This window comes from Mesoplodon mirus (assembly GCF_964341445.2).
Source record: "Mesoplodon mirus genome assembly, chromosome: 18".
Taxonomy (NCBI): domain Eukaryota; kingdom Metazoa; phylum Chordata; class Mammalia; order Artiodactyla; family Ziphiidae; genus Mesoplodon; species Mesoplodon mirus.
The window spans coordinates 42,043,756-42,052,556 of NC_138994.1; the positions used below are offsets into that span (position 1 = coordinate 42,043,756).

The window sequence follows — 8,801 nt, forward strand, 5'->3', positions numbered from 1 at the left end:
CGCGCCACACCTTTAAAAAGAGTCGTCATTTCTTCCCGGTTCATTTCATCATCTCAGCCCACGTTTATTGCCACCTCGATGCTGTGACTCATGCCGTTCCCCTTGCCTGGAAGTTCTCTCCTTTCCTTCCACCTACCCAAACTCTAAGCGTTAAAAAAAGGAATCCTCTCCTCAGGCTTCTGATTCTTTCAGCCTTCAGTGAGCAACTTCTTTTCTGAATTTCTAATCCTGCATGATCATTTTTTTTTACAATGTTTAAAGTGGGATTTATTTGATGAATTGCATGAAGCTTTCAGAACATTTGCTGCAACTCAAGTAGAAGGAGGCAAGTGTTCACATAATATGTTAACCTGTAGTCAAGAAAGACATTTCAGCTAAAATATGTCAATCCCCGAATCTGAAATCACTTAAACATTACTATTGTAGTATCTGGAAGAATTTCTGTATACAAGATTTTTCAGACTGACGTAGTACTCAGTGCTTCAAGGGCTAGGAAAAATTAATTCTCTTTTGTTCAACAGTGTCTCCTTTCCACTAGATAAAGTTTGGTCTCCAATCCCACTGTCCAGTGCCTGCCTTACATTGAGTCGTATTTCACTGGACCACATAAAGTGTTTACATTATAAAAGGCTTCTAGATCACTTGGTTCAAGTGTAATAGCTGGTGTCATTAATGTCCCAGGAGCAAGGGAACTCTCTCCAATAATTCTCAGGTTGATAAATTTGATTTTCCCAGTATTCTCCACAAAAGGGCAGTGGATGAGTCCAAAAATCTGTTCAAAAATGCCCAAACAGGTGTTCCCTTGGTGGACGGTCCCAGCAAACTCCAACCATAATGAGACCATGGGGAGAAGAAGTGCATTTCAGTCCATGGGAATTTAGGTTGGGACTGAGAAAAATATATTCTTCATTCACTAGTGACAGCAGACGAAGGCTCACAATTTCTGCTCCATGGTAGTCTATCACATTTTGTTTCAGATATGTTGTAATAGAACCTAAGCTTGACATCATGCCAGAAGTGCTGTGGCCCCCATTCTTCTTGACGTGGTCCCAGAATAGCATTCTGAGAATTAAGAAGTTCAAAGAACCAGTGACAGAATTCTTCACCTAATCAACGAAAATCAAACTTTTCAGCTTTTTTATCTTCTTTCTCCTGCTGTTCAAAGAGTCTCATGTCCTCTGTCTTAACTGGCTCTGGCATTTCCTTCAATTTCAGTTTTGACTGCTTTTTCTAGTAATCCTTCACATGCTGAATAAGATTGTGTTTTTCAGTAGCTGGAGGTATAATAACCACCTGTGTTGCAAGTACTTAAATATGATTTCTTGGTGGACTTTTTTGCACCTCAAAAGTTCTTCTGCACTTTGACTGTACACTAATATTGCACAAATGGCATCTTGGTGGTCCTCAGGCTGCACCAGGCAGTTGGTGATGGTGTCGCATAGGGCCATGATCTCGTTCGTCGTTGTCCAATAGGCCGAGCAGGTTACGACAGCCCTCCATCTCTGGGTAGCTGAGCCCCAACTTCTCAACCCCCAGAAAGGGGGGGAGAGGATGCCAATAACGTCGCCCCCTTAGGCCCACCAGGCTGGCACCTTGGCAACAGATACCCTAATCCTGCGTGATCTTTATTGCACAGTTTGCATTTGACTGCATGTCGTTTGTATCATTAAATATCAGTTCAATTATACATTTTCATTAGATCCATGAACATTATAAATTCCATTTTGGCATTCCTTTGGCCAAATTCTGTTTCTTTGATGGGCACTTATTTTCTTCCTTTTATTGTTAATGAGCTTTTCGAGTGCCTGCCTTCTGTTCTAACTAGATGGTTAGTTAGTATATCAGTCGGAAAAGACCTGCTGAACACCCACCATGTGCTGGCGAAATGTGTTCAAGGCAGATTTATTTTCACTGTCATGGAGCTCACAATCTTCCAGTTTTCTCCGGTAAGAAACCACTATTTCCTCAAAGAGAATTACATGTTTTAAAGTCCTTTATTCCTGCTGTGGAGATACCCTCGAAAACAAGATATAAAGCACCCATCCCATAAGTTTGGCTGCAAGATGTTCCCATTGTCATGTCTAAAAATAAGTAAAAGGGAATAATAGCAATTACATATTTACCATTTTTTGAGCACTTTCTATGAGTCAGGCACTCTGTAAAGCCTTTTATATGTATTAATTCATTTATTGCTCACATCAACTCAGTCATGATAGACAATCACATTACTGTTATCTCCATGGCACAGAAAAGGAAACTGAAGCTAGGAGAGATGAGGTAACTTGTCCAAGATCAGGCAGCTGACAGATGGTGGAGTCAGGGTTAAACCCAGATATTTCAACTCCAGAACTCAGCACAATATAAATGTTAGTTACTCTTTCATATAATCCCTCAGTCCCTTGTCTGTAAAATGGGGATGTTAGGTTTGATCTGATGTATCCCAGTTTATTTCTGTAATGGGTATATGATCAGAAATTCATCTGTGTATAAATTCCAAGGATCTTTTAATGATAAATTTTACTGAATTACTAGTGTCTACACTTAGTGGTTGAGTATTAGATGTGACTCCACCATGATTCAAATGTACATGAAGGTGTGATTTATACCTATTTTCCTTCTGTCAGCAATCCTTCATTATGTCAGTTTGGTGATGTAAATTTAATGAAGTTAAACTGCAGCTGCTCAAAATTGTGTGACTAATGACATTGCACTTCAGTTATAATTGGTACTTGATCCAAGGATGCTAGAGGTACACCTGGCAAGGTTAGTTCTACAAAAGGACCAGCGGGGCTGGTGGCAAATGCTTGCTATCCTGTGAAGTCATGTGTGTTGGCCAAATTGATAGAAAACATTTGCTAACAAGCCTTCTGGGGCACACCGTTGGCCCCCAGATCACTGCAAGTGCAGTGGAGTGGAAAGATCACAGCCAGGCAGATCGGCAGTGCATCCCTGCTGACACCTGTTCAGCTTTCTGAGCCTGGCCCAGCATCTAAGATCCTGTAGGAGAGCTGTAAGGTTTAGACTTGATACAGATAAAACATCTAGCATAAAGCTAGTATTTTGGACTTGCCAGCCTCTATGATCATATGAACCAATGCCAATAAACAAATAAATAAATAAATAAAATATATGGAGAGAGTTGCAGGTAGAGATGCATGTATGTATATGTGTATTGGGTTGTGATAAAAAATGTATTTTTTACTCTAGGTCAAGGTCAAAAACAGTTTTAAAAGTACTGCCTTAGGTCTTATCATGACCAGTAATTGCACTATCTCCAAAAGCCTTGTAACATCACATCTTATTTCTCTAGTCACTCACCTCAGATCCACTGGTTTTACCATTTCTCACTGTTTGATACACACTCACACCTTCCCTTTTCTCCCACTCAGCTTAGGTTCTATGGTTTTCATACAATCCCTCCCTTAACTCCGTTTTCTTCTTTGACTTCAGAGTATTTGTTTGACACACTCCACCTTGATTCGTCCCTAATCTTGATGTATTTCAGCCTGGACCCATGCAACAAACTGCACATGACTCAAGACAATACAACTGTGCTGATTTGTTGTACTTTAAGTTCATGGCCACAAGTGCCAAGTGGGCTGCTGTGCTACATTTCTGGATAAATTCACTCTCCTGCTCTTAGACAGTACAGTTTCACACCCTTGTGTTTGTTTTCAGTCTCAGGCAGACTCTATCCACAAGGAGGCAAAGACACTTGTTTTCATTTTGTTTTGTAGCTAAAGATTCTGTGATAGTGTATTTTTTTTCTAAGACTTAGTAAAAGTCTCATGAAAGGTTTTAATTAACTGGGTTTGGGTCATTGGCATGGTTGTGAACAAATCACCATGGCCAAGTTCTGGCTTTTGTGCCCACGCCTGTAAATCAGGCTGGATCCATGCTTCCCAGGCCACATGGGCTAAGAATGAGGGAGTGCTCACTCCCCAAAGAGATGTTTTGGCTCGCCCATGTAAAATGAGACAGAGTGTTTCTACCTTGTATATGAGGTTCATAACACAATGCCCAACCCATAGCAAGTAAGCATTAGCTCGATACAAACAGCACATAGAAAAGCTTTGGGATGTAGACAAAGTTCTACTTAGATAAAATCTATAACCCTAAAAACTTCCATCACTGAACAACCAAAAAATGAAAATAAATAAAATATGATCTCTATTCTTGCTCAAGATTCCAGAACAGAGCAATAAAATGCATCTAAGGAAACTTACAGCAAAAATCAATGAATCAGAAAATAGAAAATGGTAGTTTTACTTCTCAGTTTTTTGTTTTTGAACAAAATAAATAAACGTACATAACTCTGGCAAGCTTAATTAAAAAAATATAGGGGAGGCTAAAACACAAGTGTACTAAATAAGAATTAGAATCATGAAGTAAACAGATACAATATTTTAAAAATCATAATTGAATACTGTACACAATTTGAACACTGATGAATAGAAAGATTTTAGCATGTTTTATGTTTATTAAGCAAATATTATACAAGTGAAACACGAGCATATTGTCATAGAAAGAAATCAAACAATTAAGTACAGCAAAACCAAGAAATCCCCTTTTCCATATCTCTTGAACTCCTCTTCTTAAAGATAACCAACATCAAGAGTTGAGTGTTGGGCTTCCCTGGCGGCGCAGTGGTTGAGAGTCCGCCTGCCGATGCAGGGGACACGGGCTCGTGCCCCGGTCCGGGAAGATCCCACGTGCTGCGGAGCGGCTGGGCCCGTGAGCCATGGCTGCTGAGCCTGCGTGTCTGGAACCTGTTGCTCCGCAACGGGAGAGGCCACAACAGTGAGAGGCCCGCGTACCGCAAAAAAAAAAAAAAAAAAGAGTTGAGTGTTCATTGTTTTCCCCCACTGAGGCCTATACATATGTGTGTATTTATGTCTTTGGTGTCATATGGGAAAATCTGCGTGTGAGATAATATTATCCATGCTGCTCTGGAACTTCCTTTTTCACTTAAGCAAATGAGTTGATGGTAAATCTAGTGTTGACATGTGGATCTACCTCATCCAATTTTACAGCTTCAGCATGTTCCTTGGGAAGGTAGCCTTTTAAATTACTTAACCACGTCTCTGTTGGACATTTAGGATGTTAGTAACTTTGCTTTTATCAACAACATGGAAATTGAGCATCTCTGCATCTTTGGGCACAAGTGCAAGTATTTCTTTAGCATAAATTTCTGGAAGGATTTATCATTTCTAGTTTGATAGAGAGTGGAAACTCACCTTCCTAAAAGTCAACACCAATATACTTTTTGCATTACTCTTTTAGATTTTTTTATTTTTATTTTTGCTTATTCTTGAAAATCTTTTCTATCATCAGTGTTTTTACTCTGGCAGTTGGATGAGACCACCCAGCAATATATCTCATGCTTTCACTGCTCCCCAGCAGTAATTTCTATTACTTATTGATCAGAAGAGTCAAAAGATAAAGCTCCCTCCTCAGTTTTCATCTCTCCAGACTTGGGAATATTAGTAAAATTTCTCAGGTTTATGTCTCTTCACCTAGAATGGTTTCTAGGGATTGAAACAGACATAGGAGCAGAATCAAGTTTATCCCCAGCTCTGCTCAAATTGGATTAGGTCTCCTCTCTTTTTCTTTCCTCCCTCCCTCCCTTCCTTCCTTCTTTCCTGATACATTTTGTAATGGGAGAGAGGTAGCTTGTTTCTTAATTTTTACTCATTTCTTTAGGTATTGGCAAAGAGATTTTCTGTGAAGAAATTTCAGTCTTAAGGCAGAAGTAGAGTTGATTCTTTTCTGTGAATGCAGTGGTCTCTTGATCATCACTGACAATATTAATTTTACTTATTGAAAAGTGTTTTTGCTTCTTGTCTTTGCAATTTTACCTGTGGATATTGTTCCTTCTTTTAATGCAATTAAGTATTGATCTTTCCTGGTGGTTCAAAGCAGGTTAACCAAATGTTATTACTGATGTTTGACTATTTTGTAACCTATAAAAACAGTGAATTCATATTTTGCAAGTCTCGTAAGACCCTCTGTTTCTCTGCCTATGCTTTTCTATGTAGTTTGGTCACCGATAGGGTTACCGGGTGGGGTGGGCTGGCCCCTTGTGAACCAGAACCTCTGAGGGCTTCCCACTGCCTGGCCACACTGCAAGCTGGAGGGGCAGAGGGAGGAGGTTGAGCACTGCTTCCCATTTCATCACCCTGAGGAACTACTCCTCCACTTTTCATACCCACCTGTTGACTATGGCATTGAGACTACATGGGACCACGCTCATCTCTGCGACAGCGTCTCCTACAGCAGGGGTCCCCAACCCCTGCCCTAGGCCATGCAAATGAAGCTTCATCTGCGGCTCCCCATCGCTCCCATTACCGCCTGAACCCATCTCCTCCCAACCGCTGCCCCCCCCAGCCACTCCCCTCTGCCCGCCACCGCCCCCCCACCCCCCCACCCACCGGTTGGTGGAAAAATTGTCTTCCACAAAACCAGTCCCTGGTGCCAAAAAGGTTGGAGACCACTGCCCTACAGCATGTTGGGTAGCACTTGGTTCCCTGAATCTATTCTTCTGTCTTGCTTTCATGCATTCTGCAACATTTCTGGTCTACTTGTTACACTTGTTACACTTTTTCCTTTATTTTCCTCCCCATAAGGTAATGATCATGCTCACTTTACTATATTGATCTAAATTCTCATGAATGATTTTAAGGAATAATTACTGACTCAAGAAATGTTAGAAAATCTGAATATAACAACCATGATTTTTAAAAATTATTGATGAATATCCTTCCCCATTAGGGCTCCAGATCTGAATTGCTTTATGGATAATTTTTATATTACTCTCATATAAATTATTTATACTCTTGCAGAGCACGGAAAAAATGTAGAATTTCTCGTGTCCTTTTAGAAAGCCAGCTTAATCATAATAAAAACACCTGACCAAAATTGAATACAATAAAAGTTTAGCCTTTTGAATGAATATAGATACAAGCATCCCAAATAAAATCTTAGCAAAACACATACAATGGCAAAATAAAATAATAATAACAATACAACATTACCAAGGAGGTGAATATGAGTACACTTCAACATTAACACAAATTGACGTAACATAATATATTACATCACAGAAAACAAACCAAAAAGAACAGGTATCTCAGTATCTGTAAAAGGCCTTAAACAAAATCTCACTTATAATTAAAGTGTATTTTTATATTAGAAATGAAGTTAGCTAATTCTTTAATAAGATGAAGACTCCATAGTGGAAAAAAGAACAAATGTCATACTTAAAGGTCAAATTCAGAATTATTCCATAAATAACATAAACAGAAGAAGGACATCCGATATTTTATCATCATTTTTGCATTATTTTTATAGTTCTAGCCAATGCAATGTGGCAAGAAAAATAAATGAGTTAGACTTTTTGGAAAGAGGATTTAAAATTCTTGTCAACTAGAGATTAAATAATTGTCTAACTGAAAAACATTGAAACTAGTAAGTAAGAGTATCCATTATGGGTGCCAGTTATTGAATATATGTGGAAAAGGTAATAACTTGCTTATATATCAAGGAAAAATCATGAGAAATATCTTGCGGAAAGATTCATTTACAAAACAATCATACATTTAACTCATACAGGAATAACCATAACAAAAGATGCAGGAATTTTATGAAGACAATGAAAAATTCTTCCTGTGGTCATGCAATATAATTCAATAGAACAGAATAATGGTGATGATATAGAATAAGGCATACCGTGTTCTTGGAAGGGATTATATTGTATTATATTATATATACCTCAAGAAATCAGTAAATGAAATTAAAGTCCAGTAAAAATATAAACAGCATATTTTTTGGGGTAATTGATCTAATAAACTTAAATTTCTAGGAAAATAAAGTGTGAGAATAGTCAAGACACTTTGGAATGGTAGTTTAGGGTTTGGAGTCTTAAAGTGATAGTACATACATAGTAAGTACTATAATGATAGTGTGGTCCTGAAAGTAACAGATGAATAGAACAAAATAAAATGTCCCAGGACAGATTCAAGTACGTTTTAAGCTAAATATAAGAGAAACATGTCATTTCAAGTCAGCAAGGAAAGCATAGGTATTAGGTAAACTAGTTCATCATTTGGGGTGGGGGTGGGGAAACGTTGAATGGTTACCTTACAACACATAGAGAAATTGTTTAGGTAAGAAATGTACTCAGAATATCCCTTTCTTGGTAACTTTCCCTGGTCTCATTCATAATCTTTTGAGATGTTTAGTACACTGGATTGAATTCCCCTGTTTATAAAGGAAAAAAAGAGACCTAATCATATACAGAGAAGGAACTATTTTTTAAAATCAATATATATCCATGTCTAAAAACGTTATTTTTTTCCTGGGCAAATGGGTCTATAAAAATCACATTCCTATATAGTCTGGGATTTGAATTAGTCCAAATCCTTTAAAAGAGCAAGAGCCGTGTCAGAGGCTAAGCTGTAAAAAGCTCAGAGGTGAGCTTGGGCTTTTAGTATTTAATTAGTAAAGATAAGCATTATCTTTGCAGCCCCAGCTAATATTATGCCCGCAGTTGAAGGGCAGAATGCTAAAGAGAAGGGGCGATCAGATGGATAAAATGACCAAGTCAACATGCAGAAAAATATCCGCAGTAATGAGTCTTGCAGTCTTGCACTCAGTTGCTTAATATGTCTGGAAAAGCTATATGATTGTGTAGAAATAATAATCAGAACTAAAAAGGAAAATAAAAACATTTGTTGAAAGAGGTGCTATGCATGGGTGTGTCAAGGCATGCCTTATATGTTCTGATGAGTTAACTAAGCCTA

General features: G+C 38.4%; 1 pseudogene across 1 annotated transcript; it reads right to left on the reverse strand.

The window, feature by feature from the left end:
* Nucleotides 1-482: 482 nt before the first annotated feature.
* Nucleotides 483-6,361, reverse strand: LOC309793431 (uncharacterized protein C3orf38 homolog; annotated as a pseudogene). The gene is made up of 3 exons: nt 6,213-6,361; nt 5,238-5,241; nt 483-1,521 (listed from the first exon to the last, which is right to left on the reverse strand). The product of its transcript is annotated as an uncharacterized protein C3orf38 homolog (transcript).
* Nucleotides 6,362-8,801: the final 2,440 nt, after the last annotated feature.